This window comes from Brienomyrus brachyistius, chromosome 1, assembly GCF_023856365.1.
Source record: "Brienomyrus brachyistius isolate T26 chromosome 1, BBRACH_0.4, whole genome shotgun sequence".
NCBI lineage: Eukaryota > Metazoa > Chordata > Actinopteri > Osteoglossiformes > Mormyridae > Brienomyrus > Brienomyrus brachyistius.
The window spans coordinates 29533741-29542345 of record NC_064533.1 but is presented as its reverse complement, the minus strand read 5'-3'; the positions used below and the strand labels follow the sequence as shown (position 1 = coordinate 29542345).

Sequence of the window (8605 nt, the reverse complement as noted above, 5' to 3'; positions counted from 1 at the left end):
GGGGATGGAGCAAACAGCCAAACTCCTCAGGCTTAACAGAAACCTGTCTGCATGTTTTTTTTTGTTTCTATCTGAAGCAGTATAAAATTTCACACATTATTTTTGACCATGTATCTTAGATAAATATTTAGAACAAATGTCAGAACATGACAAAAAGCACATCTAAACTATGAAGCATCAATTCAATGGTCAATAGTGATCTAACGGTATGAGTGTTTTTTTGTGTCAGGAGAGAACAGTACATAGTTTATAAATCAATCAAAGGAGTTATTGTGATGGAGGCAGGCTGAACAAGCAATACAGTTTGCAGACAACTGCTCTTTTAACAGGAGGACAGTTGGATATTGCTATATAGTAATTATTTCGTTACCCTGAGGTGAGGCCTGAAGATAAGGATGTTTCTTATTTCGTGGCCAGACACTAGAAGTACTGCTGTTTTTTTTGTAAGACCGGGATCTATGAGACTAGTCAGTTCTCATCATGTTTTCAGTCACACAGTCCTCTGTCATGGCACTGTCTCTCTATGACACCGTACATCTACACTGGGCACAATGACGTGTTACAGAGGCTCTAATTGCCTTCCTGCGTCCCTTTGTTTTGTGCTTCACTCTGCATGCTCTGTATTGACACTGTTTTTCTGTTTTACTGACCCCCTGCTTTCAGGCTACATCATCGTGACGTTTTCATGAAGGAAATCATGTGCTGTTAGCTGCAGGCTTTTAGTCCAGGTGTGGCACCTTGACTCTCTCACTAAAGCTTAAGCTGGTTTCCTCTTTCATAATTTGCCCAAGGACATGGTGCACTGCAAGCCTGGGCACGCCTAGCATTTACAGGACAGAAATGTGGAATGAAAACTGAAAGTGACCTACAAAATAACAGAATGCATGTGACGACTGACGGTTTCATTCATGTTTATATAAAAGCCACTTGTTAGTCTGAGCACAAACCATGATATCTCCAGCCCTCCTGCTTTACTACTTCTATTCAACACTTGAACATTAGAATGAAATAATTCAGGAGTTTGCCTGCTTTTCCTATTTGTGTGGGTTTCCTCCCACAGACCAGTAGACATACAAAGTCTCTGTTGTAGAAGTGGCACGCCATCCTGCTTTATGCCCAGTGTAGCCTGGCACTTATTTTACACTGCACTACCTGAAACGGCCAATGAAACATGACCTTAATCTTGGGCTTTTGGGATTGGCCCAGACACCGTTGTGATTAATCGTCGAGCCAAATGAACGGCTGTTTGAAGCAGTTTTGTTTCTCATAAATCTCTTCAAGTCTCTTCAAGATATTAATAAAATGTAATTTCTTTTTATTTTAATTCTGATAATGCACAACTTGCCATGTAAACTGCACGAATGGGAGGTTTAGCTGTTCTGTGTGATTTCATCCATGTTATCAATCATTTACTGTCCCAGAATTTCATTGTTAAAAAGTGGAAAGTCTGAACTCTTAGCTTTTTTTCAAATGAAAATGTTTACAAAATCCCGATCATGTGCTTTCAATGTTTGACCTGTACTTCGAAATCTTGGATTATTTTAGCTCTTTAAAAAAAGTCTTTAGATTTTTTTTTTGTTTTTAATGTGTCCAGTTCTGTTACATGCAGCTGAAAAAGTTTGTGAAATGGGTCATGTTTATGATTTGACGTCACAAGAAGCAAAAGAGGTCTGTGATCCTGACCTGGATAAACAGTCAGGAGAATGACTAATAGATAGAAATTACTAATTTAATAGAAAATAAGAAAAGATATATTTGTTGCATTGCATAAACATGGCTGTAGTTTTCTGTATATTTTATTCTCCTTGCTTACCTTTTGTGTCAGTTGGTTCAAATTCTGTAGTAAAGATTTTCCTCAGGTTTGCATGTTCTCCCCATGTCGTCGTGGGGTTTCCTCCGGATACTCCGGTTTCCCCCCACAGTCCAAAAACATGCTGAGGCTAATTGGAGTTGCTAAATTGCCCGTAGGTGTGCATGTGTGAGTGAACGGTGTGTGAGTGTGCCCTGCGATGGGCTGGCCCCCCATCCTGGGTTGTTCCCTGCCTCGTGCCCATTGCTTCCGGGACAGACTCCGGACCCCCCGTGACCCAGTAGGATAAGTGGTTTGGAAAATGTATGGATGGATGGATTTTCCTCAGTAGTGCATACACGAGTATTCATCACCCCGGGCCTGGCCAGCTTTTACGGTGCATGCACAGCTGGCCCAGTTGCCTTATACCATGCCGGAACACAAACTGAATCAAAGTTCAAATATTTTTCATGGTTTATTTCCAAATTTTTCAGTGAGCTGAAATGTTAATTGCCTTATTGTACAGTGATAAATCTTATGTCTCCTCAAATAGATTTTCTTACAGTGCCCAAAAATTTTAAGAAAACTTTCTTTTATGGAAATCTTACTACTTAGCATTAGATATTACAGTTTTTTATTATAAGAATTTTACTTGTCACTCTATTGAGTCTTTTCTGCCCTGTGCTGATTTTACTTTTACGTGCTGAACAGTGTTGTATATTAATTTCTTAAGTTTTTAAACCTGTTCTTGGTCTTTATGAATATAGATAGATAGATAGTTTTAAGATTCTTCTTTTTATTATTATAACCATTAACTATTAAAAGGCCATAATTTGTCAACCTGAACCGTCTGATATAAGATTAAGTTACTTCTAAATACAAATATTTTTATGTTTTGTTGTTCTGCAGTGTCTTGTAAGATGCTGGATTCTGATGTTCTCCGGAAAACCCTTTTCCAAAAAGGATAAGTCGTACAGATAAATAGTACTAAAAATGATAAAAGCAGCCTATACCTGCCCTACAAAAAATATATAAAAGTATATATAATTAAATCTAAAAAATTTATCACTAAGTAGTCAATTCATGAGCTGCTGCATTGTGACAATGCGTAAACAAGTTCGCCCCATGTTCCCAGATAAGTAATAATCCAGCCCATGGGAGGTTCGCTCTGATTTACATGATAATGTTTATCCTGCCGGAGTCGTGTTCCCAGCTATCTGGCGATCAGCAGCTTCAGTTTCGCTTTACAGAAGAAGATGGAGTTCGTGTTGCTCATCGCCCTGTTTGTCCCAGCTCTGCTGGCAGCTCCCGAAGGAGAGGAAGCCTACAATGTGCTCAGCAAGCAGTACCGAGACGGAGTCGACCTCGCTGTTCAGCAAGTTAACTCCCACTCGAGAATACAGCAGTATTTTTTCTTTTTTAAAAGCCTGGCTAAGACCGACTCTGAGGTACTGCACTGGCGACTTACTATATCACAGAACTGAAATATACATATTTGAACTAATGAGTTCATAAAGGTGATCAGTATAATTAAACATTTTGAGTAAATGTGCATATTATGCCGTAACTAATCGAATTGACAGACTGTACACTTGAATATTGTTATATTAGAATAAAATTCGAACTTTAGAAATATTTACATAATCGACGTGGATTTTTTTGTTGTTATATGTAGGCTATTACCGAGTCATTTAACGTTTTTGTTTTGCCGAATGTCGCATAACGTCGAATAAGAGATCTGCCACTAGAGGGCAGAAAACTGAGATAATGCGTGAATCACACGAAAAAATGTGATCAACATGCAACTGAAAGGCGCAGCCTGAAAGCCGTTTGGATTTCGCTGCGTAAATGGACGGATTCAGTAACGTAAACCTTAAACGTAGTCCAAGTCGAAGGAAGCATTTGACTGTGATGTCGTTTGTGTTGGGCATTTCAGGTCCAGAAACTACAGATACAAAACAAGATGTTCAGTACTCTGTGACTATAACTCTTTATGTTCACCTGGGTTGTAGAAGCAAAATCTTGGTCTTGATTTTGCAGTTCCTGGCCCTGAAATCCCCAGCACTAGATGTTTACATTTTCAGCTATTTTATGTACATAGGCCGTTGTTAGCTGTCGATGTAAGTCATTTGATTTTGTTGTTTTCTTCAGCTCTTCTAACAAATCACTATGATATAATTCTCTGACAATGTATGCAGATCACGTGGATGTTGGGATCATAAGCGGTTAGCTTAGAAAGGCCTACCTACCACCTGTTGGTTGCCATTCCCTTTCTGAAGGTGGTTAAATAAGTAAAAATGTGTTATATCATTGTTTCTTCATTTTCCTTACTTGATGCAGTAGTAGGCTAATCTTACAAATTTTACCTTTGACAGAATGTTGCACACAATGGGCTAACACTATTATGAAATGATGGGTTTGGCCTGTAATATAATTTTATAATTGATATTAGAATTTCATAGAATGATAAATCTGTTATACAAATTCAAACACCTTTAAAAAGGAGTTTTTCAGCTCTAAGGTAAACTGAGAAACCTGTCTATTGAGCTGTTAAATTAATACTACAAACTGCATTTTGATTACCAACAGTACATTGCAGTGTCTTTGGAGATAGCCAGTGTAACCAACAATTTAATGCCATCATCACAGCATCTGGCCGTAGAATTAAATATGGCTGGTAATTATCAAAATGCCTTATCTCTACATTGTGCTGGTGCAAATTCAGTTGTCACCAAGTTTCGAGTGACTTGATTGTGCGCCCTCGCCTAACCACAGACCTCATCTGCTCTTTCAGTCCATGTTTGATGAGAACTTCATTTACCACAACTTCTACCTTAAACCCACCACGTGCACAAAGTCATCCCCGAATGCCAGTCCAAAGAACTGTCCCTTCAGAAATGATAGGGTGAGTACCTGTGGTAGATGTCATCAGTACCCATGCAATTTTCTTTATATAACTATGTGCTGAAACATTAAATTAATTGCTGAAAACTTTCTTTCTTGTTCCCTTGGAATAGCCCATGATAGACTGTGCTGTTTGCTACAGAACTGTTGGTGGAGTCATTCAGCATGACCCCAAACCATATATACATTGTATCCACAGACCATCACTGTCCAAGGTAATTATTTAAATTCCATTTATGAAAAATAGACTCACAAATACATGGATGGACCTAGGTATTTCCAGTTTTAACTCATTAGCTCATAAGTCTAACCTCTACTCCAGTTAAAAGATAAGCGTATACTGTTTAAAGCATTGATACTTTTTAATCAGAGTGAACTTTATTCATCATCTACAGCCCAAGTACAAGGAATCAGTTTTGGGGTGATTGGCACACGTTACAGTAAAGTAAATAAAACTAACATAACAGTAGTAATAGAGCAACAATCATACAGATTCTGTATGTAAGTAAGCAAAACACTAGGATTAAGTGTAATGGGACAATGGCTTCTTGCTGGTGTACTCAAACCTTTGGCATGCACTGTATCTATAAAATATATATTAAAAAGGACATAACAGCACACAGATCCAGACATATTTAGAAGTGGTTTGCAATTACTGTATAAAATATCAGAACAGGGGTGCTACTGTGAAAATGTTAACATGAATAAATATTCTAGTTTGTACTGCTTGCTTTTTAGGAAATGATTCAGAAGAGAACAGAACGTTATAAGCAGATGACATATAGCCACGGAGCTCCAACACTTCTTGCTTCAAAAGGACAAAAGTGACAGAGCAACAGTGGTATTAAGATTTCTCAGAATACAAGATATTTCTTAGTGTTCTCAGCGATTATAGAAAATGTATTAAAAATACTCCTTTAAATGATTTCTAAAAATATATCACTGTTAGAAATGCTTCAAGTCAAAAGATAACTTCAGTGTTGTCCTGGTGAACTTTGGACATGGTGTTTGTTTTTCAAGTGGTGTAGTTGACAGTTGGGTCAACAGCGGGAAAAATACATAGGTCCATGTCCTGCTTTGCTTACGATTTTCTCTTTTCCAGTACTTCATATTGGGTTGGGGGAGGGGAGGGGCATATTCTGTTCATTCTTGGTCAGGCCACTGTTCTGGCTGTTGACAGAAGAGAAGTATTCATCGGACAGTACCAGTTTCAAAATCTCTTCTTTGGTAGTGTGAGAAAATGTATACTCACAAATTTGTATAAATAAATTTTGTGCATTAAATAAGAGTGTCCATTATTTTTTATTTCTAGGAGGAAATAAAAATAAATAAATAAACACTGTACTGCTCGGGTGGAACAGTGTGTAGCAGTGTTGCTTCACTCTTCGAGGATTCAGGGTTCTAGTTGAAAATGACTAATTGTTGAAAATGAAAGACTGGACTTGCTTGCTTAAAACAAGGTGTAAACGGTGAATTAAATGGGGAATTAAATATGCTTGTGTGTTTTTTTATTTTGATTTTGGGTCGGCAGTCCACAAAATATGAACTAAATTGCGATCTTCAAACAAAACACAACATAGTTTTTGAAATGTTATAAAATGTTCAAATAAAATGCAATGTGGCTGCTATTTTACTACATCTGACAATTTAGATTCCTTACAGGCTACAGACGATTCAGCTCTTCTGCCAGTGATCCCTCTTTGCCATTCTGCTGCCGGTATGCACCCCTTTACTGGCATCTGCACAGGCAGATCGGCATCACGCCTTCTAAAGTCCTCTAATGTGGCTTCATTTATGTCCAACAGACATCCATCATGCATGGCAATCCACTTTCCACAAAGAATACTGTGACCTTCTGATGGCTGTATTGTAATGTTCCATCTGACTTATCTAAACATCTGAAACATCAATCCATCCATTTTCCAAACTGCTTATCCTACTGGGTCGCGGGGGGTCTGGAGCCTATCCCAGAAGCAATGGGCACGAGGCAGGGAACAACCCAGGATGAGGGGCCAGCCCATCGCAGGGCACACTCACGGTCACTCACACATGCACACCTACGGGCAATTTAGTAACTCCAATTAGTCTCAGCATGTTTTTGGACTGTGGGGAGAAACCGGAGTACCCGCAGGAAACCCCACGGTGACATGGGGAGAACATGCAAACTCCACACACATGTAACCCAGGCGGAGACTCGAACCTGGGTCCCAGAGGTGTGAGGCAACAGTGCTAACCTGCACCACCTAATGGCAACATGTAGAGAGAAAACAATAAAGGACTAAGCACTGGTCTCTGTGGTACACCAAGTTTGACTGGTGACATAGACATTGGAGTACAGTTTTTCCAACACATAATATTGACATTGATTAGTCAAATATGATTTAAACCACTTCAATACCATTCTGTACAACCATCCAATTGTACAATAGCATCAATTGTCGCTGTTATGTCATCTAGGACTTTAGTTAAGGCAGCTTCAAGGCTGTGTCCCTAGAGGAAGCCCAGCTGGAATCTGTCCAGTATGTATCTCTCCAAGTATGAAGTTGAGCAGTGCTATCTTCTCTAGCACCTTGGACAAATTTGATACATTAGAGATAGGTCTGTAGTTGCTGAGCTCCTGTGGATCCAAAATTTGTTTCTTCAGTTGTGGTCTGATGACTGCTACTTTAAATTGGTCATGTACATCGCCTGAGGACAGGGTCACATTCATTAGGTCTTGCCAGAAATCCAATGAATTCTTTAAGAAGTTGAGTGGGGATTGAGTCTATTGGACAAATGGATGGCTTGGTTTCCGTTTTTAACTCCTGTTTGTTTATTAATCAAAAATCAGTAAGGGTGTGTGCACATTATGTTTACATTGGAGTTATCTGTAAGTCATTTCAACATGTTTGAAGGCTAAATGTTTGTAATTTTATTGTTAAAGAAATCCATAAAATGTTCACTATCAATATCTCTTGGTACCAGAGGTTCAGCCTTTATTTGTTAGATAAGCTGTTGTCTTAAAACGTGGGTACGTTTTACTAATTCGTTTTCTCGTTTTAATGAAATCCTGCGTGTGTTTTGTTAATTTGTTCCCACAATGTTAAAACGTGGTCACGGATTGGGGCTACATAGGCTTCCGCAATGGTGAGCTAAGAATACATTATTCACAGCGAATATTTCTTGTGTGTTTCTCGCACCCTCTAGTGGTCTCGAAGAAATTATGCTCAAATTCCTCAACAAACCGATTATTATGGGCATGTTACGCTTAAGAATGCAAACATTCTTCCAGATAATGAAACCTGACTCGTTTCAGTCATTGCAAATAGCATAATTTTTAGCAAACACCTTTTAACCTGTATTGAAAAAAAATCTAAATAGCCACTATTCACAGACCTCATTCTTAAAAAATCATTAGGTGAATAATTACCAACCATAAGACAGGTTTCAGGTTATGTTTGGGTCAAATAATGCAAGCTTCTATTCAGTGCAGTGTATTTTAAAGTTCTGATTAACAAATACACTTCCTCTGATCTGTTCTTTTGGTTTAGTATATATTACTGAGGCCTCAGAATTCCTGAGTTGGTGATTTATGCTCTAGTACGGTCCTGTTTATAATGCTTTCACATTCTCTGTGTGTTTACATGGGTTTGGGTGAATTCATTCATTCATTCATTCATTCTTCACTGCTTATCAGGGGTCTGGGTTGCAGGGGCAGCACAGACTTCCCTCCCCTCAGAGGGAATAACAAGGTGTTCCCAAACCAGCCGTGTCCTGGGTCTGCCACGGGGTCTCCTCCCGGTTGGACCATGCCCAAAACACCTCCTTAAGGAGGCATCCTAGTTAGATGCTGAAACCACCTCAGCTGGTTCTTCTCCATGTGGAAGGGCAGCAGCTCTACTTTTAGCTCCTCACCCTTATGTTTTAGACCCA

The 8605-nt window shown here is 38.9% G+C and overlaps 1 protein-coding gene across 1 annotated transcript in view; it reads right to left on the bottom strand.

Annotated features, from left to right (window-relative positions):
- The window catches only part of hyi (hydroxypyruvate isomerase), a 62450-nt gene that overhangs the window by 52645 nt on the left and 1200 nt on the right, over positions 1-8605 (bottom strand). The gene's annotated exons all lie outside the window — the stretch shown is intronic.